Here is a 22,944-nt window from a genome sequence, read left to right on the forward strand (position 1 = left end):
AATGCAAGTCCTTTCTGTTTAATTTCACAGGTTGTGCCAAAGCCTCAGACCTCATTTTATTAAACTCAGCAAACACTCTGCATGACATGAGAAAGAGAAAAGAGATAAATTGGGCATTCCAACCAAGTCTTCATAAAGAATAAACAGAGAAAAGTTGGATGCATACTTTAATATATATAAAAGCAAATTATGTCTCCCTACAGGCATTGTATGAATGTGAAGGCCATGGAAAGACTGTAAATTAACATTCACCAAGATAGGGAATTAATTTCTATGGGAACCAACAGTCTGTAATGGCAGATCTCCCTGAAAGACTGAAAGCATGGCAGTTTGCCCATCACCTGCTGTTACCAGTGGCGAACACACATTCTTCATCAGTGGCCTGCAAACATAATGTCACAGTGCTAATTGTTTGTTCAGTTTTCAAATGCGATAAAACTCAGATGAAACAGGCATTTATATGTTCCTGAAAGTAGCATTGCTGAGAATTAACAGAAAGCCTTAAACTTGGCTCACAACCATATGAACATTCTGCTTCACTGTGCACAGTGTTGTGAGAAGGCGAGAGTGGTCTATCAGCTTTGCTTTCTGAGCACACAACAAATTACCTGCTAAATCTGTACTGGTGTCCAATAACCTGTTTTGGCCTTTTATATCAATATGTATTCTGTATTGCTTGGGAGAGAGTTATGGTGGATTCTAATATTGAAGATGCAATGCTAAAATTTGTGGCAACCTTACATCCTATGATTAAATATACAATTTCGTTTCCAAATTTTTGTTTTTTTTTTGATTGCTATGACTGGTCCTCTGTGTGTGAGCCGTCTTTTAATAGCACATTTCTTTTAAGTAGCCATTCTTCACACATGAGTGCAAAAAAGGCATTCCATTCCATTACAAATGAACTTAATCTTGTCAACAGTTGATCCCAACATGCATATCCTCAGTACTGGGAACATTGTCAGACTTTTCCCCTCCTAACACATTAAAGGATACTTTGGTTAAATGTTGAACCTCTCCTGCATTTTTTGGTCCGAAGGATTCTTCTAGCATTTTCTGCTGACAATCCACAAAGGTCTTTGTGTTCTATTCACTTCTCTCTACAGTATACAGAAAGATCAATGAATTTTAATGATACTGAGTTTTGAGAAGATTTGGAGCTCAGGTAGAGGTTCTGGATGTAACTTTGTTCGCTGAGCTGGAAGGTTCATTTTCAGATGCTTTGTCACCCTACTAGGTATCATTATCAGTGAGCCTCTGGTGAAGGACTAGTGGTATGGCCCGCTTTTTATTTATGTGTTTAGGTTTCCGTGGGTTGGTGATATCATTTCCTGTGGTTATGTCATTTCCTGTTCTTTTCCTCAGAGGGCGGTAAAAGCACTAGAAGAACTAAAATCAGGATAAAAATATTCTTATCCTACCTGCAGGCAAAAGACACTTGACAGTCATGTTAAATCAAAGAGAGTATATTGAGAAAATGAACACACTGCATGCAGATACCAACACCTACCACTAAGTGGTGATAGACCTGAGCCCACAACTAGAGAATCGAATCGCACCCCTACTCAAAGAAAACTTCAGAAATCTGCAGAAATGAATAAGACTGACTTCCAAAAAATGAAGCCAGATGGATCCAACACACCACACTTCTATGGATTACCCAAAATTCACAAACCAGGAGTCTCCCCAGACCAATAGTCTCGCTGCCCGGGATGCCAACTTACAGATTAGCCAAGGAGCTACATCAAAGACTAAAATACTTCGTAAAAGACTCACACCACTTCATCCACTTCACTTAAGAACTCCTAAAGACCATCAAAGACACCAAGATAGAAGAGGATGAAATAGCGGTCCCCTTTGACGTAACAGAGAAATTACGCAGAGAGTGGTAAGGGCGTGGAATGCACTATCTGCTAATGTAGTCAACTCAGCTACATTAGGGAGATTTAAACAATCCTTAGATAAGCACATGGTTGATTTTGGGATAGTGTAGGGGGACGAGCTGAGAATAGTTCACAGGTTGGCGCAACGTCAAAGGCCGAAGGGCCTGTTCTGCACTGTATTGTTCTATGCTCATGTAACAGTCCTATTCACATCCACCAGCATCAACCTGGCCAAGGAAACACTGACCATATTATCAGAAGAACTAAAGATACATACACCAAACACTGACAAATTCATCAGCAACGACAGTAGCGTCAAACGAGTGGACCAGTGCCTTCCCACCCACTTCACCATAAACAACAAAACTACAGACAAACCAATGGAACATCCATTAGCAGAGGCAGTAATGCAGAATAAACAACTCTGCCAACCATCCAACCCAAGCTTTGGGTCTGCTATGTGGATGACACCTTTGTCATCACTAAATGAAACAAATTACAGGAAACTTTCAAGACCATCAATAATACCCTTAATTGGCATAAAGTTCACTAAAGAGGAGGAAAACAACAACAAACTGCCATTCCGAGATGTCAGTAGAGCAAACAGCCAAACTTCACACCAGCATCTACAGCAAAACAACACATATGGACCTAATACTGAACTACAGAAGCAATCATCCCAACACCCACAAAGAGAGCTGCATTAGAACATCATTTCAATGAGCCACTACACACTGCAGCACAGAGGAGCCATAAAGAACAAAGGAAAATCACCTATACAGTGTATTCAAAAAGAACGGGTACCCAATGAACACAGTCTGCCGATTTCTCAGCAACAAACCCCAACAAGCAGACAAAATGTGTCCAGAAACCGTAACCACTCTAGCCTACATCAAAGACATCTCGGAAATGATTGTCAGACTACTCAAACCCCTTGGCATTATGGTAGCCCACAAACCCACCAACACTCTAAAACAGCAGCTAATGAACTTGAAAGGCCCTATAACCGACCAACAAGCAAAACTAATGTCATTTACAAAATATCGTGCAAGCACTGTAACAAGCATTAAATTTGTCAAACAGGCAGAAAACTAGCCACCAGGATACATGAACATCAACTAGCCACAAAAAGACATGACCATCTCTAACTTGTATCTTTACATACAGATGAGGAAGGACACCAAACGACTGGGACAATACATCTCTCCTAGGCCAAGCCAAACAGAGACACGAGCAAGAATTCCTAGCCGCATGCACTCCAACCAGAACTTTATCAGCAAACACATTGACTTGGATCCCATGTAACACCCCTGAGGAAAAGAACAGAAAATGACATCATGACATCACCACAGGAAATGACATCGCCAATTCAAGGAAAGCTAAACACATAAATAATAAGCAGGCCTTATCACCAGTGCTTCTCTGAAGGCTCACTGATGATTTATGGTGACAAAATGTCTGAAAATGAAACTTCCAGCACAGAGAGCAAACTTACATCCAGGATTTGAATGATGCATTCTGATCAGGCTCTAAATAGTGATCATGATTGACAGGTTTGTCCTTCCTTTTCAGTCTAAGGTAGATTTGCACTTATTTTTAATCATGTTTACACTTTCATAGAACACAAGCACTACCGGCAATGTTCACCCAAAACTGCGTTGAAAGTAGCACATCCTTGAACAATCCATTTATGTATCTATAGCCACAATACTGTTTGGAAGAGAGTTTCATGATTTTGATCCAGTGAAGAGTGCCTCTAATTTTATTATTGCAGCTCTATTGCCTACACTGTTATCTATTTTTGAATCATCAACATATTTCAAACTGTAACTTTCTATCCCCATCACCTAAGTTGGTATGAATACCACAAATAGTTGCAAGTCTAAAACAAATACTGTGGGACATCACATGTCACATCCTGTCCATTATCTGTATTCTCCAATCTTAATACTACATGATTTCCTCAACAAATCAATACTTTTGCCTTTGATCACTTGAACTTCAAATTTAGCTAGCAGCTTCTTATGAGGTCTTCTCAAGTTCATAGAAAGAACATTTATCAACATTGTCCTGTTCAGTATTTCAGGCACATCTTCAAAATGTTCAAGCAGAGTAATCAGGTCTAAACTACCTCTTTTCAAGTCATGCCTGACTCCCTCTGATCAGCTGTAAATTTTTCAGATGTTCAATCATTCTTATCCTTGATTAGAGACTCAAGTTAAAGACACATATAACATAAGAATGTAAAAACTAAGAGCAGGAGTTGGTAATTCAGTGCCTTGAGTCTGCTTTGTCATTTAATATGGTCATGGCGAATTTCATCTCACTCTCAATGCTATTTTCCTGCCTGATCTCCATGATCCTTAAACCCATTTCTAATTAAAAAGGTATCTATCTCCTCCTTTAAACTTATTAAGTGTCCTGATGTCCACCACGCTCTGGGGTAGTGAATTTTGCAAATTTTCAGCCCATTGAGAGAAGTAATTTCTCCTCATCTCTTTTAAATGTGCTACCCTTATTATAAAACGATGATCTCTCATTCTGGATTACCCCACACAAGAAGGCAGCCTCTCTATATCTACCTTAACTATCCTCTTCAGCAACTTTCTTGGAGCTGGTAAAGAGGCAGGTTTAATAAATGACCTCAGAGTAAGGGGTCCACAAGGAAGTTGTGGCCAGACAGAATTTAATATTCAGTGTGAGAGTGAGAAACTTGATTGGAAACAATTGTGTTTGATGCATCAAGACACTATTCAAAAGGGCCACAACACACTGCAGTACACCAGAACTGCAAAAAGAGGACAAAGAACATTTTTACAATGTATTCGCCAAAAACGGATAACCGCGCAATTTCATCAACAGATGCCTAAGGGAAAGACAACAGAACGAGGACATGCCGCAACCCAAAGGACTAGTCACACTACAATACATCAAGAGCATTTCCGAACTGACAGCCAGACTACTGCGACCACTAGGACTCATAACAGCACACAAACCAACAGCCATTCTCAGACAACAACTCACCAGAATGAAGGGCCCGATACCCAGCATGAGCAAAATGAATGTAGTGTACAAAATCCCATGCAAGGACTGCACAAAACACTACATAGGACAAACAGGAAGACAGCTAACGATCCGCATCCATGAACACCAACTAGTCACGAAATGACATGACCAGCTATCCTTAGTAGCCACACACGCAGATGACAAGCAACATGAATTCGACTGGGACAACACTAGTATTATAGGGCAAGCCAAACAGAGAACAGCCAGGGAATTCCTAGAGGCATGGCATTCATCCACAGATTCAATCAATAAGCACATCGACCTGGACACAATATACCGACCACTGCAGCGGACAGCTGGGACTGACAACCGGAAGCGGCAGATTCAAACCACTACAAATGCCGGAGGAAACATCACAAAAGTGCTTCACAGGAGGCTCCCAAGCACTGAGGATGTCACCTAGACTGGGGACAAAATGTCTGCAACACAAATTCTCAGCTCGGCGAACAGAACCACAACAACGAGCACCCGAGCTACAAATCTTCTTCCAAACTTTGGAGCAATTAAGGCTCATCACCATTATCGTAGAAATAGTATTAGACAAGCTAATGTGGCCATAATCAGAGAATTCATCTGGCCCTGATAGCTTGCATTCCAGAATCATTAAAGAGGTAGCTACAGAGATAATGGATGCATTAGTTGTAATTGTCCAAAGATTATTGGATTCTGCGGAAGTACCAGAAGTTTTGAAAATTGATAATGTGACAACCCCTATTCAAAAAGGGATGGGGACAAAAAGTAGATAACTATAAGTGATTAATCTAATAGTACATCTATGTGACTGTATTGTTAGAAAAGAATTAGAAATAATTATTAAGGAATAAATAGAACATTTGAAGAATTATAATCTGATCAAACAGAGTCAGTATGGCACCATGAAAGGGAAATCATGCTTTACTAATTTATTAGAGTTTGCTGAGACAGTCTCAACTAGAGAGGATAGAGGGCAACCAGTAATTGCATTGCATTGGAACTTTTGGAAGGCCTTTGACAAGGTAACTCATAAAGATTAAGCAATAAGCTAATAGACCACAGTATTGCAGGTAGTATATTGGCATAGATCGACAATTGGCTAATGGGCAGGAAACAGCAAGTGGAGATATGAGGTTCTTTGTCAGGTTGACAACCCATGATCAGTGGAGTTTCACGGAAATCAGTGCTAGGAATGCAACAATTTGCAATAGTTATACAAATGATTGAAGGAACGAAGTGAATGTATTGTAGCAAAATTTGCAGATGGCAAAAATAAATGGAAAGGCAGATTGTGAGAGGGAAACAAATAGTTTACGCAGAAACATTGATAAACTAAGTGCAAAATTTTGCAATAGAGTATCATATAGGAAAATGTGAAGTTATTTGTTTTGGAAGGGAACCAAAAGAACAGAATATTATTTAAATTAAGAAACTTTGCAACACAAATTATTTATAGAAATAATTTGGATGTGTACATAGGAGATATGGTTAATAGGTTTGCAGATGACATAAAGATTGCTGGTGTAATGGACAGCAACAAAGGTTACCTCAGAGCACAATAGGACCTTGATCAGATGGGTAAATGGGCTGAGGAGTGGCAGATGGTTTTTACTATAGATATATATGAGGTGCTAAATTTTGAATAGGCAAATAAAGGCAGGACTTAATACATTTAAAAGTAAGTTCCTGGCAAATGTTACTGCACAAAGAGACCTTGGAGTGCAGATTCATAGTTCCTTAAAAGTGGAGTCATAGGCAGACAGGATACTGAAGAAGATATTAGATATGCTTGACTTTATTGACCAGTGCATTGAGTACAGGAGTTGGGAAGTCATGATGTGGTTGTACAGGACATTGGTTAGGCCACATTTAGAATGCTGCATGCAATTCTGGTCTCCCTGCTACAGGAAGGATGTTGTGAAACTTGAAAGGGTTCAGAAAATATTTACATGGATATTGCCCAGGTTAGAGGATTTGAGCTACAAGGAGAGGCTGAATAGATTGGGGCTGTTTTCCCTGGATCATCAGAGGCTGAGGGGTGACCTTATAGAAGTTTGTAAAATCTTGACGGGCATGGATAGGATGAATAGACAAGGTTTATTTACTCCCAGTGTAGGGGATTTCAAAACAGGCATAAGTTTAAGGTGAGAGGGGTAAGATTTAAAGAGACATCAAGGGTGACTTTCATGTAGATGGTGATACATGTTGCCAGGGGAAGTGGTGGAGGCTGGTAAAATAACAACATTTAAAAGGGATCTGGATGGGTATATGACTAGGAAGAGTTGAGAGAGATATAGGCTAAATGCTAACAAATGGGACTAGACTTAATTAGGATATCTGGTTGGCATGGATGAGTTGGACCGAAAGGTCTGTTTCCATGCTGTACAGTTCTGACTCTGTGACTCCGTGAGAAAGGGACTTGGGAGACTTGTGCACAGAACATAGAAAGCTAGCAGACAGATGTAGTATGTAATCAGGAGGCCTAATGTAATGTTGGCCTTTATTTTAAGGGAGTTAGAGTATAAGAGTCAAGGAGTCTGACGGCAACTGTACAAGGTGCTGGTGAATTTGTGTCTAAAGTAATCTGAGCATTTTTGGTCTTCTTATTTAAGAAATGATATTATTTCCTTGGAGGCCATTCAGAGGCTGCTCATTGGGATGATGTGAGTATGAAGGGATTGTGTTATGAGCAAAGAAGTATCAGGTTGGGAGTCTATTAGTTTAGGGGACAGCACGGTGGCTCAGTGTTTAGCACTGCTGCCTCACAGCACCAGGGGCATGGGTTCAATTCCAGCCTCAGGTGACTGTCTGTGTGGTGTTTGCACATTCTCCCCGTGTCTGCATGGGTTTCCTGCAGGTGCTCTGCTTTCCTCCCACAATCCAAAGATGTGCAGGTTAGATGAATTGGCCATGCTAAATTGCCCATAATGTTAGGTGCATTCATCAGGGATAAAAATAGGGTAGGGGTCTGGGTGGGTTACTCTTCGAAGGGTTGGTGTGGACTTTTTGGGCTGAAAAGCCTGTTCCCATGCTGTAGGGAATCTAATTTATTTGGAATTTAGAAGAATGAGAGGTGATGTCATTGAAACATCCTTAAGGAGTTTGACAGGGTAAATTCTCAGAGGATGTTTCCCCTAAGGGGACAGTCTAAGGCCAGAGTACGTAGTCTCAGAATTAAGGAGTCCCAAATTAAGATAAGAAAGGTTTTCTTTTCTCAGTGGATTGTGAGTATTTGGAACTCCTTGCCACAGAGAGCTGTGGAAGCATTGTCCTTCTCACTGTTTGAGTCTGAGATAGATAGATTCTTAATCAGTAGGGGAATCACGGGTTATGGGAACAGGCAGCATTGCAGTTGTGAATAGTGTCAGATTAGCCATGAAACTACTAACTGGTAAAGGAGGCTTGAGGGGCCTTCAGTCCTGATGAAGGGCTTTTGCTCGAAATGTTGACTTACCTGCTCCTCAGATGCTGCCTGACCGGCTGTGCTTTTCCAGCACCACTCTAATCTGGACTCTGATTTCCAGCATCTGCAATCCTCACTTTTGCCTTGAGGGGCCAAACAGCCTACTCCTGTTCCTATTTCTATGGACTTACAGTCTTAACTAATATGCCTCAAATAGATAAACTCTCATTCTTCTAAATTCCAAACAGTATGGGCCTATCCTGCACAATTTCTCTTCATAAGACCAACACCTCTTCTCTGGAATAATCTTGTAAACCTTCTGTAAACTGCCTCCACTACAATTACATACTTCCTCAAGTAAGGGCACCAAAACCATACAGAATACTTCACATGTAGTCTCACTGATGCTTTGTACATTCACAGAAAAACTGCCCTACTCTTATACTCAATTGCTTTATCAATATATACTAAAATTCCAATTGCCTTCCTTATTCTGCTGAACCTGCATGCAGGTGTTTGATGAGTCATGGGTGAAGACACCTGGATCCCTCTCTACGAAGCACTCTAAAGGCTTCTCTCTATTCCGGTAATAAGTATTATTCTATTCCTCTGACCCAAATTAACAGGCTCAGCCAATTAGTCTGTAGTATCCTACAGTTTCCAATCTAATGGGAACTGAGAGAATTTTGGAAGATTATAGATCCTCACTATAATTATGGCTTGCCCTGAGACACAAATTGTCTTTTTCTTCCTTCTCAGTAATTTATATAGTTTAACTTCAAGTTGGACAGTCTACACCTATTTCAGATATTAAAGACTTGCCTTAGCATGTGAAATTTTCTGTTTTTGACAACATATGCATCAAATGATAGGTATTCTCTTTCCCAGGTTATATAACTTTTTGAACTAAATATAACATTGCTGGAGCAAACCTAAAACATATGTAATCTACAATTTCAGTTACTTAGAAGCAAAATTTTTTGACCTGCATTTTAACAGTATTAACAGGATTACTCACAGGATTAGATCTACAGAGTAGATGCAGGAAAGATGACCAGGGAGTCCAGTCCATTGTACTGCAGTCTATGGATAAAGGGTAGGCTTTTTAGAAGAGATAAGGAAACATTTCTTCAACCAGAGAGTGGTGAGCCTGAACAATTCTCTGCCTCAGGAAACCATTGAGGCCAGAACATTGAAGACTTTCAAGAAAGATGTGGACTTCATCTTTGAAACTAAAGGGATCATGCACTGAGTATGGGGAGAAAGCAGGAACAGGACACGAGGTTGGATGATTGACCATGATCATATTGAATAGTGGAGTGGGCTTGAAGGTCCAAATGCCCTACTCCTGTTCCTACATTTTATTTCTCTATATTTCTATTATCCTTCACTCGTTGAGAATGGCCTTGTGATGTCCTAAGTGAAAAACCTGTCTCAACGCAAATTCTTTTAACTTACAGCCTCGTAAGTACTTTGTATATCTCCAGTGATCATAGTGGTTGAAAAGGAACATTCCCTTCATTGAAGGAACAAAAGGCTAACTAAATTAATACACGTATCTTAATGGAAATCAAAGATGCTCTATGGATTTTACAGACACATGAATAACCAGTCTGAATCATATTCATCCCCAGTCTTCTAATCCATTCTAAAGGCAAATGAAGGTGTTTTTTTTTGGAGTGAAGCCTGAGAACATCTGGGTGAGCACACAATGTGAGTGAACCTCTCTGAATTGATTAGAGGCAGACTGAGATAAAATAAAATAGAGTTCTCCTTATTTGACACTTGAAATACAATAACAACACAAAGTATGTTCAACATAGCAGGTTGGCAGTACCAAAAGGAAAAATCAGTGAAACATACAAATGCTGGAGAACATGCTGGTCCAACTCATCTTGTATAACTTCAAAGCAGAACTTCATTATAACCTGCACATTCATTTCCAAGCATTAGTCCATTTTAAAAACTAAAATGTTACCTGAAAGTACAATGAATGTACAGATACAGCCCAAAATGAAGTCGGAAACTGATTATGTCATTATGAGGATTGAAGCAAATTGTAAAGCTGTTACCAAAAAAAAACAAAGTGAATGAAATAAGAGTCAGTATAACCTTCAGTGGGCAGCTGTTATAGGTTATAGATTAGTAGGCAAGTGAGAAGTAACTGAGGAGGATACTGGGAGAAGTTGTCTCACTCAACACAATTGAGAAGGAGATCATGGAGGCCTTGACTCAGAGCAGGAAGAACAGCATCCCACAGAGACCGATAGTGAGGAGTGATTAAGGAGGAATCTGGGAGAATCTATTTTTCTTTCCCACTGGAAGTGTATAAAGGAACACAAGATCCGGGGGGAGTGGTCATTTTGGAGAGGGCTGTGAGCTCAAAGCCCTGCTGTTGAGGTTAATGTGTGGACTTCCATGAGTGTTAGACTTTGTTGAGGACAAGCAGCATTAAGGTATGACCTTTCCTTTTCTTTTCATTTTTCTTTTCCTTTTAGTTTCTAGAGGTGTAGTAATGGCAGTTAATGGAATGGTATCCTCCTCCTGTGATACATGGGAGGTCAGGGAGATCCTTGACAACCATATCTGCAGGAAGTGTGTCCTCCTGCAGCTTCTCCCAGAAGGCATGGATCAGTTGGAGCAGCAGTTGGACTGTCTGAGGAGCACACAGGGGGCAGAAAGTTTTGTGGATAGGAGTTTCAGGGATGTGATCACTTCAACAGTTCAACCAGATAGATGGGCAATCGCCAGGATGGGCAGAGACAGACAATGCAGGAGTTACCTTCTGCTATTTGCCAATTAAGCAAGGTTATCTTAGATACAGTTTGGCCTGTCAGTGGAAAGCAGTAGCAGTAGCCAGATAAGTGGCATCATGATTGGCAGTGTTATACAGCAGAGAAGGTCAAAGTGCAGGTGAGCAATAGTGAAAGCGGACTCTGTCGTCAGAAGCACAGTTGGCATTGCTGTGGCCGTGAGCAAGACTCCAGGATGGTGTGTTGCCTCCCTGGTGCCAGGATCAAGGATGTCTCTAAGTGGGCACAGGATATTCTGAAAAATGGTGAGCAGCTGGAGGTTGTGGTCCATATTGGAACTATTGGTGTAAGTATAAGAGAAATGTGGTCCTGCAAAGACATCTGGTGGTTTCGATTAAAAAGTTGAAAAGCAGGACCTCTGGGGTTGGAATCTCGAGATTACATCCTGTGCTGTGAGCTGGCGAGGTCAGAAATAGGAAGATAAAAGAGCTGTACATATGGCTATGAAGTTGGTGTAGGAGGGAGGAATTCAGATATCTCCTCCAGGGCAAGAGGGTCTGTAAAAGAAGGATGTGGTCGTTCCCCTTAACAATAAGTATACCACTTTGAATACTGTTGGGGGGAACGGCCTATCAGGGGTAAGCTGCAGTGACCGGGTCTCTGGCACGAGGTCCAGCTCTGAGGCTCAGAAGGGAAATGGGCAGAGGAGGAGAGCGCTAGTTATAGGAGACTCTATAGTTAGATGGACAGACAGGTGGTTCTGTGGACATGGGCGAGACTCTCGGTTGGTTTGTTGCCTCCCGGGTGCCAGGGTCCAAGATGTCTCCAGAATCCTTAAGGGGGAGGCTGTGCAGCCAGAGCTCATGGTGCACATTGGCACCAACGACATAGGTAGGAAGAGGGGTGGAGATGGTCATTCAGGAGCTCAGGGAGTTAGGCTCGATGCGAAAAGCTAGGATGGACAGAGTCGTAATCTCTGGGTTGTTGCCGGTGCCACATGACAGTGAGGCAAGGAATAGGGAGAGAGTGCAGTTGAACACGTGGCTGCAAGGATGGCGTAGGAGGGAGGCTTCAGGTATTTGGACAATTGGACTGCGTTCTGGGGAAGGTGGGACCTGTACAAGCAGGACGGGTTGCACCTGAACCAGAAGGGCACCAATATCCTGGGAGGTAAGTTGCTAGCACTCACGGAAACGTGGATAGAAGAGGGACAGGAATGGTTGTTGGTGGTTCCTGGTTACAGATGTTTCAGTAAGATGGAGGGGGGGGTAAAAAAGGAGGGTGTGTGGCATTGCTAATTAGAAATGGTATAATGGCTGCAGAAAGGCAATTCGAGGGGGATCTGCCTTTGGAGGTAGTATGGGCTGAAGTCAGAAATAGGAAAGGAGTAGTCACTTTGTTGGTTACTATAGGCCCCCCAATAGCAGCAGAGATGTGGAGAAACAGATTGGGAAACAGATTTTGGAAAGGTGCAGAAGCCACAGGGTAGTAGTCATGGGTGATTTCAACTTCCAAATATTGATTGGAAGCACTTTAGATCAAGTAGATTGGACGGGACAGTGTTTGTGCAGTATGTTCAGGAAGCTTTTCTAACTCAGTACGTAGATTGTCTGACTAGAGGGGAGGCCATATTGGATTTGGTAACAAACCGGGACAAATGATGGGTTTATTAGTGGGTGAGCATTTTGGTGATGGTGACCACAATTCTGTGACTTTCACCTTCGTTATGGAGAGAGATAGGTATGTGCAACAGGGTAGGTTCTACAATTGGGGTAAGGGTAAATACAATGCTGAAAGACAGGATCTGAGGAGCATAAGTTGGGAGCATAGGCTATCAGGGAAGGATGTCGTTGAAATGTGGAACTTTTTCAAGGAACAGATAAGACGTGTCCTTGATATGTATGTACCTATCAGGCAGGAAAGAGATGGTTGTATGAGGGAACCTTGGTTGATGAGGGAGGTTTGAATGTCTAGTCAAGAGGAAGAAGGAGGCTTACATAAGGTTGAGGAAACAAGGTTCAGACAGAGCGTTGGAGGGGTACAGGATAGCCAGGAGGGAACTGAAGAAAGGGATTAGGAGAGCTAAGAGAGGGCATGAAAAATCTTTGGCGGGTAGGATCAAGGATAAGCCCAAGGCTTTTTATGCGTATGTGAGAAACATGAGAATGACGAGAACGAGGGTAGGTCTGATCAAGGACAGTAATAGGAGACTTGTATTGAGTCAGAAGAGATAGGAGAGGCCTTGAATGAGTGCTTTTCTTCAGTATTTACAAATGAGAGGGACCATATTGTTGAAGAGGAAAGTATAAAACGGACTGGTAAGTTAGAGAAGATACTTGTTAGAAAGGAAGATGTGTTGGACATTTTGAAAAACTTGAGGATAGACAAGTCCCCCAGGCCTGATGAGATATATCCTAGAATTATGTGGGAAGCAAGAGAGGAAATGGCAGAGGAGTTGGCAATGATCTTTTCGTCTTCACTGTCAACAGGGGTGGTACAAGGGGACTGGAGAGTGGCGAATGTTGTGCCCCTGTTCAAAAAAGGGAATAGGGATAACCCTGGGATTTACAGGCCATTTAGTCTTACTTTGGTGGTAGGCAAAGAATTGGAAAGGGTACTGAGGGATAGGATTTATGATTATCTGGAAAGACACTGCTTGATTAGGGACAGCCAGCATGGATTTGTGAGGGGTAGGTCTTGCCTTACAAGTCTTATTGAATTCTTTGAGGAGGTGACCAAGCATGTGGAAGAAGGTAGAGCAGTGGATGTAGTGTACATGGATTTTAGTAAGGCATTTGATAAGGTTCCCCATGGTAGGCTTATGCGGAAGTCAGGAGACATGAGATAATGGGAAGTTTGGTCAGTTGGATAGAGAACTGGCTAACTAGTCGAAGTCAGAGAGTGGTGGCAGATCGTAAACATTCAGCCTGGAGCCCAGTTACAAGTGGAGTTCTGCAGGGATCAGTTCTGGGTCCTCTGCTGTTTGTCATTTTTATTAATGACTTGGAAGAGGGAGTCGAAGGATGGATCAGTAAATTTGCAGATGATACAAAGATTGGTGGAGTTGTGGATAGTGAGGAGGGCTGTTGTCAGCTGCAAAGGGACTTAGGTATGATGCAGAGCTGGGCTGAGGAGTGGCAGATGGAGTTCAACCCTGTCAAGTGTAAGGTTGTCCATTTTGGAAGGACAAATAAGAATGCGGAATACAGGGTTAACGGTAGGGTTCTTAGTAAGGTGGAGGAGTAGAGGGATCTTGGGGTCTATGTTTATAGCTCTTTGAAAGTTGCCACTCAGGTGGATAGAGCTTGTAAGAAGGCCTATGATGTATTAGCGTTCATTAGCAGAGGGATTGAATTCAAGAGTTGTGAGATGATGTTGCAGCTGTACAGGACCTTGTAGCACCCTCCTTCGAGTGACTGAACTGGTCCTCACCCTGAACAACTTCTCTTTTCAATCCTCCCACTTCCTCCAAACCAAAGGAGTTGCCATGGGCACCCGCATGGGCCCCAGCTATGCCTGCCTCTTCGTAGGATATGTGGAACAGTCCATCTTCCGCAAATACACTGGCACCACCCCCCCACCTTTTCCTCTGCTACATCGATGACTGTATCGGCACTAACTCGTGCTCCCACGAGGAGGTTGAACAGTTCATCCACTTTATCAACACCTTCCATCCCGACCTCAAATTCACCTGGACCATCTCAGACTCCTCCCTCCCCTTCCTAGACCTTTCCATTTCTATCTCGGACAACTGAATCAACACGGACATTTATTATAAACCAACTGACTCCCACAGCTACCTAGACTACACCTCCTCCCACCCTGCCCCCTGTAAAAATGCCATCCCATATTCCCAATTCCTTCATCTCCAGCGCATCTGCTCCCAGGAGGACCAGTTCCAACACCGTACAGCCCAGATGGCCTCCTTCTTCAAGGACCGCAGTTTCCCCCCAGACGTGATCGACGATGCCCTCCACCGCATCTCCTCCACTTCCCTCTCCTCTGCCCTTGAGCCCCTCCCCTCCAACCACCACCAGGACAGAGCCCCACTGGTTCTCACCTACCACCCCACCAACCTCCATACACAGCGTATCATCCACCGTCATTTCCATCACCTCCAAACGGACCCCACCACCAGGGATATATTTCCCTCCCCTCCCCTATCAGCATTCCGAAAAGACCACTCCCTTCATGACTCCCTCGCCAGGTCCACACCCCCCCATCAACCCAACCTCCACTCCCGGCACCTTCCCCTGCAACCGCAAGAAATGCAAAACTTGCGCCCACACCTCCTCCCTTACTTCTCTCCAAGGCCCCAAGGGATCCTCCATATCCACCACAAATTCACCTGCACCTCCACACACATCATCTATTGCATCATCTGCACCCGATGTGGCCTCCTCTATATTGGGGAGACAGGCCGCCGACTTGTGGAAAGTTTCAGAGAACACCTCTGGGACACCCGGACCAACCAACCCAACCGCACCGTGGCTCAACACTTCAACTCCCCCTCCCACTCCATCAAGGACATGCAGGTCCTTGGACTCCTCCATTGCCAGACCATAACAACATGACGGTTGGAGGAAGAGCGCCTCATCTTCCACCTGGGAACTCTCCAACCACAAGGGATGAACTCAGATTTCTCCAGTTTCCTCATTTCCCCTCCCCCCACCTTGTCTCAGTCAAATCCCTCGAACTCAGCACTGCCTTCCTAACCTGCAATCTTCTTCCTGACCTCTCCGCCCCCACCCCACTCCAGCCTATCGCCCTCACCTTGACCTCCTTCCAACTATCGTATCTCCAACGCCCCTCTCCCAAGTCCCTCCTCCCTACCTTTTATATTAGCCTGCTGGACACACTTTTCTCATTCCTGTAGAAGGGCTTATGCCTGAAAAGTCGAATCTCCTGTTCCTTGGATGCTGCCTGACCTGCTGCGCTTTTCCAGCATTTTCAGCTCTATGTTCTATGAGTTGAGTTTAAGCTGGAAGGGCAATAATATCCTGGCAGCAAGGTTTGCTAGTGCCACTTGGGATGTTTAAACTGGTGAGGCAGGGGGGTGGGAACCAGACTATCAGGTTAGCATGTGCAACAATTGAGAATAAGGTAGAGATTTAGTCAAGTAAGTCTAATAGTAAGTCTAGTAATGCTGCATTTTGGGCAAGCAAATCTTAGCAGGACTTATACACTCAATGTTAAGGTCCTAGGAGAGTTACTGAACAAAGAGACCTTGGAATGCAGTTCATAGCTCCTTGAAAGTGGAGTTGCAAGTAGAAAGGATAGTGAAGAAGGCGTTTGGAATGCTTTCCTTTATTGGTCAGAGTATTGCCTACAGGAGCTGGGAGGTCATGTTGTGGCTGTACAGGACATTGGTTATGCAAGGAGTATAACAAGTAAAGAGAATGAGCTTAGAGCCTGGTTTAGTACATGGAACTACAGTGTTGGACAATCTACAATTACTTGATTGAAAGAAGGGCTGGGCGAGTAGACAATAGACAATAGGTGCAGGAGTAGGCCATTCTGCCCTTCGAGCCTGCATTACCATTCAGTATGATCATGGCTGATCATTCTTAATCAGTATCCTGTTCTTGCCTTATCTCCATAACCCTTGATTCTATTATTCTTGAGAGCTCTATCAAACTCTTTCTTAAATGAATCCAGAGACTGGGCCTGCACTGTCCTCTGGGGCAGAGCATTCCACACAGCCACCACTCTCTGGGTGAAGACGTTTCTCCTCATCTCTGTCCTCAGTGGTCTACCCCATATTTTTAAGCTGTGTCCTCTGATTCGGCACTCATCCATCAGCTGAAATATGTTTCCTGCCTCCAGAGTGTCCAATCCTTTAATAATCTTATATGTCTCAATCAGATCCCCTCTCAGTCTTCTAAACTCAAGGGTATACAAGCCCAGTCGCTCCAGTCTTTCAGTGTAAGGTAGTCCCGCCATTCCAGGAATTGACCTCGTGAACCTACGCTGCACTGCCTCAATACCCAGAATGCCTTTCCTCAAATTTGGAGACCAGAACTGCACACAATACTCAAGGTGTGGTCTCACCAGGACCCCGTACAGCTGCAGAAGAACCTCTTTGCTTCTATACTCAATCCCTCATGTTATGAAGGCCAGCATGCTATTAACCTTCTTCACTACCTGCTCTACCTACATGCTTACCTTCATTGACTGGTGTACAAGAACACCCAGATCTCTTTGTACTGCCCCTTTACCTAAATTGATTCCATTTAGGTAGTAATCTGCCTTCCTGTTCTTGCCACCAAAGTGGATAACCATACATTTATCCACATTAAACTGCATCTGCCATGCATCTGACCACTCACCTAACCTGTCCAGATCACTCTGTAATCTCCTAACATCCTCCTCACATTTCACCCTGCCACCCAGCTTCGTATCATCAGCAAATTTGCTAATTTTATTACTAATACCATATTCTATATCAGTAACATATATTGTAAAATGCTGCAGTCCCAGCATTGATCCCTGCGGTAACCCACTGGTCACTGCCTGTCATTCCGAAATGGAGCCGTTTATCACTACTCTTTGTTTCCTGTCAGCCAACCAACTTTCAATCCAAGTTAGTGCTTTGCCCCCAATACCATGCACCCTAATTTTGCTCACTAACCTCCTATGTGGGACTTTATCAAAAGCTTTCTGAAAGTCCAGGTACACTACAGCTACTGGATCTCCCTCGTCCATCTTCAGAGTTACATTTTCAAAAATTCCAGAAGATTAGTCAAGCATGATTTCCCCTTCATAAATCCATGCTGACTCTAACCTATCCTGTTACTACTATCCAGATGTGTCATAATTTCATCCTTTATAATAGACTCCAGCATCTTTCCCACCACTGAGGTCAGACTAACTGGGCTATAATTTCCTGCTTTCTCTCTCCCATCTTTCTTAAAAAGTGGTATAACATTAGCCACCCTCCAATCTGCAGGAACTGATCCCGAATCTATCGAACTCTGGAAAATGATCACCAACGCATCCACGATTTCTCGAGCCACTTCCTTCAGTACCCTGGGATGTAGACCATCAGGCCCCGGGGACTTATCAACCTTCATACCTAACAGTCTCTCCAACACCAATTCCTGTCAAATATAAATTCCCTTAAGTTCAGGTCCTTCAGCAACTGTTACCTCAGGGAGATTGCTTGTGCCTTACCCAGTGAACACAGATCTGAAGTAACAATTCAATTCTTCTGCCATATCTTTGTTCCCCGTAATATATTCCCCTGTTTTTGTCTTCAAGGGCCCAATTTTAGCCTTTACCATTTTTTTGCCTTTCACATACCTAAAAAAGCTTTTACTATCCTCCTTTATATTTTTGGCCAGTTTACCTTCATACCTCATTTTTTCTCTGTGTATTTCCTTCTTAGTAATCCTCTGTTGTTCTTTAAAAGCTTCCCAGTCCTCCATTTTCCCACTTATCTATGCTATGTTATACTTTGTCTCTTTTCACTTTATATGCTGACTAGCTCAATGCTCCAGGGTTTAGATGTGAAATTCAAGAGGAAAGTATACAGTCCATGGTAGGCTCCACTAGGAGCATGGGGTGGAACTCCACAGCTCCCTGACAATGGCAGCACAAGGGATTAAAGTGATAAAGAAGGCATCCTTGCGTTCATCAGTTGGGGTGTTGAGGATAAAAGTTGGCAAGTCATGTCACAGCTTTTGAAACTTTTGGTTGAGCCATGATTGGAGTATTGTGTGCTATTCTGGTCACACTGTAGGAAGAATGTGGAGGCTTTGTAAAGATTACAAAAGATATTAATCAGGACTTTGTCTGAATTGGAATGCATTATCTGTAAGGAGAGCCTGTTCAAACATGAATTGTTTTCACTGGAGCATCGGAGGCTGAGTAGTGACCTGAAAGAAGTTGTTAAAATTGGGAGAAGCATAGATAGAAGGAATAGTTAGAAATTTTCTTCTCCGGTGTGGCAATGTAAAATACCAAGGGGCGTAATTTAAGGCTAGAGGGGGCAAGTTTAAAAGAGATGCGCAGGGAAAATTGGTTACACAGAGGGTGGTCAGCGCCTGGATTGCATCACCAGAGAACATAGGAGAAGCAGGTAAAACAACAACATTTCAGAGGCATTTGAACATTCACATGAACAGGCAGGAAGTAGAGATATGTGGACCACATGCAAGCAGTTAGGCTTAGTTTTGGAAGCATCTTGGTTGGCACAGGCATGCAGGGCTGAAAAGCCTGGTCCTGTGCTATACTCTTCTACGTTCTATGTGTTATTTCCATTCAAAATGGGGAACTTAAGAAGACAATTTGAATCATTCTACATGCTATCAGTTAACAAGCTAATAGCCTTGGATAAAGACTAAACTGTACTAGCCATATAAGTTCGATGGCCACAAAAAGCAGATTAGAGAATAGGAATCCATCTGATTTTGTAAAGCCTGTCCACAATTTACAAGGCACAAGTCAGGACAGTGATGGAATACTTCATGAATGCTGCTTCAACAACGTTCAAGAAGCTTGACATGATCCAGGATGCAGAAGCTTACTTGATTGGGACCACAAGCATTCACTCTCTCTGCCAACTGATGCTTAGTGCACTCTGCTGCTACTATCTCCAAGCTGCACTACAGAAATTTATTAAAGGTCCTTAGACAGCACTTTACAAACCCACAACCAGTACCATGTAGAAGGACGAGTGGATCAGATACTTGGGAACCTCAGCACTTGCGGTTACAAACAGTATACCATCCTGACCCATGAGAGTGCTGACAATCAGAATAAACTTCCAATACAATGTGCTCATGCCAACATGCCAAAAAGTTTCCCACATTTATCCTAGGTACCAAAACTCCCAAGTAGCTTTGACTTCCAGTTCTCTAGATGCCACTTAGTCTTGTAACACAGTGTGGCCCAAGTATGTTGTTTCTGATTTGGTAACTTCATGTTTAGCCTGATTTGAGTCCAAGCAGTTTCTTTGTAGCTGATCAAACAGTTCAGACAATAGATGTAAATACTCTTCCCAGTTTTCACTGAAATAAATAAAGTTGTCAATGTAAGCCAAACAATCAAATTGTTCTTTAATTGGCCAACAGTTGGAACATTGTTGCTGGATTTTTCCTACAAGGTAGACAAGCGGGAGGTTGGCAGAACACTGTAATCCAGGCAGCATCAGGAGGTGGACAAGTCAATATTTTTCAATGCAATCCTCCAATCTTGGAATAGGATATGAGTTCACATCTACTACCACATTGATTTGGTAACAATCGATACAGAGTCTCAGCAGCACATCTGGTTTGAAACTATCGTGATAGTTGAACTCCAGCTATTATGTCATTGTCCATCATGAGCTGAATGTCTTGCTTTAATTAAATGAATTTCTTTGAACTGAGTCAGTAAGGATGTTACTTGATAGAAATGAAACATTTTTAAAATTTCAAAATAAATTTTATTCATCGAAGTCTTATACATAGTTACTGGAGCAGTTCAATTACATATGAAGAACAAATAAACCTAAGGGATTTCTTACTTCTATAAGACTATAATAGAACAGCCATACATTGACATAACAAATGGTCAAGGCTGATTTTGCCTCACCTATTCACTCAAATCATCTTTGCATTTTTAAGTAATTTTGATATATTTCTTGAAGATAAAATATAATGTTATTTAACCAGCATTATATTATCCAATCTAATTGCTGGAGAATCAATTTTAGAATTTTCATTTTTTAAAATTCGTTTTCTAATTGTACTGACAGCTACTTTTCATTCTTATTTCTTTCATTATTATAATTACACTTTGCTCCTAACTGTTATATCTCTTGAACATATTAAAGTGACACACTCACTAATTATTTCTCCTGCTTGTAGTATTCACTACATAACTTACAACATTGAGTATCTTTTTGATTTGATAAGGTCCAGTGAACTTTATTTTTAATAGATCCCCAGGGAGTGGTAACAGCATTAATGCCATTTCTCAAGCAATAATATTTCAGGGATGAATTTTGCATTTCTTCAGCTCAGTTACTTCAAGTTTTTTGCAACGTTTGTCGTCATGAGGCTATCTTATCAAACTCACCTCATTAATTACCTACCAAGACTCCCGGTTTCTCTCATGTGGAACTTCCATTCCATACTATATTGGACAAATACCAGAAAAATGAGCCACCTAGCAGATATCCCAGCGTTAATCTGCATCAGGCAACACTGTGGCTCAGTGGTTAGTGCTGCTGCCTCCCAACACCAGCGACTTAGGTTTGATTCCAGCCTTGGGTGACTGTTTATGTGGAATTTCGTGGGTTTCCTATGGTTTCCTGCCAAAATGCAGAAATAAGCAGGTTAAGTGAAATGGTTATGCTAAATTATACACAGTGTTCAGGGATGCGTAGGTTGGGTGCATAAGTCAGACGTTAAATGTAGGGAATGGGTCTGGGTGAGTTACTCTTCAGAAGGTCGGTGTGGACTTATTGGGCCGAAGGGCCTGTTTCCACACTGTAGGGATTATGTGATCCTGTGCTATCATTAATGAACTGTTGTCAATTCCATTCCAGATAATAATCTGACTTAGAATTAACTCATCATTTCTTCACAGTCGTTGGATCAAACTCCTGAAAAAAAATCCCTGTCAGAACACTCTGGGTGGACAAACATTCCAAAGAAAATAACAGTTCTCAAAGATAGTTTAATACCACCTTCTTATGGGTAATTTGGGTTGAACCATATATATGCTGGCCCAGCCAGTGATAATCATGTCCCATGAATAAATATACAGAAAGCAACTTTTCACAAATGCGTGGGGATGGAGTACTATGGAGATTCAACTACATCCTTCTGGATGTTTCTGAGGTAGGAAATTAGAGCAGCAAGCAGTTATTACTGGTCCCTTGGTTGGTTGTCTAAATCCAATTTTTTTTTGTTGTTAGCAACGGACCAAAAATAGATAATGATTGCTTAGTTACATGTGTTTCATATCATACTTGATTATGAAATTCCACAGAAATGTAACATAACTAAACGGAAGAATTAAATTTAAGTGACACAGAGACATTTTAATAGGTTTCTTAAGGTTTGAGAGGTATAATTAATGGAGTGCCACAAGGATCAGTCCCAGGGTAGATTTTAATTATTTAATGACATGGCAGCGATAGCAGGGTGTAATGTATCCAAATTTGCCGACAATGCAAAAATAGGTAGGAGCGTACTTTGTGCTGAAGATATAAGAAATCTCCAAGGATGTATAGATAGATTGAATTCATGAGTAAAACTTTGCAAAATGCTGTTAAATCCAGGAAAATGTGAGGTCATGCACTTTTGTAGGAAGAATCAAAAGGCAGAGTATTATTTAAATGGAGGGAGATTCTTAAAAAGTGCAACACAGAGGGTTTTGCATGTTCTTGGGCATGAAACACAAAATGTTAGCATGCACTAAGAAGGCAAACAGAATTTTGGCTTTTATTGCTTCACGTTTTGAGGTTAAAAACAAGGAAGTCTTGTTACAACTAATATGGTGTTGCTGAGGCTGCACGTGGAATGCTGTGTAGAGTTTTTGTCCCCATATTTGATAAAGGATGCATTAACAATAGAGATTCACTCGCGTGATTCCTTGGATAATTATCAAGAAAGGTTGAATGATTTAAACTTTTATTTATTCAAGTTTAGAAGAATAAGGGGTGTTCTTATTCACACAAGCATAATCTGAGGAGACTTGACAGAGTAGATTTTGACAATATATTTCCACTAATAGGGGAATCTCAAAGCAAGGGACATAGTTAATGAATAAGGAGACACTCATTTAAAATCGAGTGACTGTCTAGCAATGAATGTATGGAATTCTCTACCCCTGAGAGTTATCAAGACTAGATCTCTGATAGATTTTTCAAGTA

Source organism: Hemiscyllium ocellatum, chromosome 7 (assembly GCF_020745735.1).
Source record: "Hemiscyllium ocellatum isolate sHemOce1 chromosome 7, sHemOce1.pat.X.cur, whole genome shotgun sequence".
Taxonomy (NCBI): Eukaryota; Metazoa; Chordata; class Chondrichthyes; order Orectolobiformes; family Hemiscylliidae; genus Hemiscyllium; species Hemiscyllium ocellatum.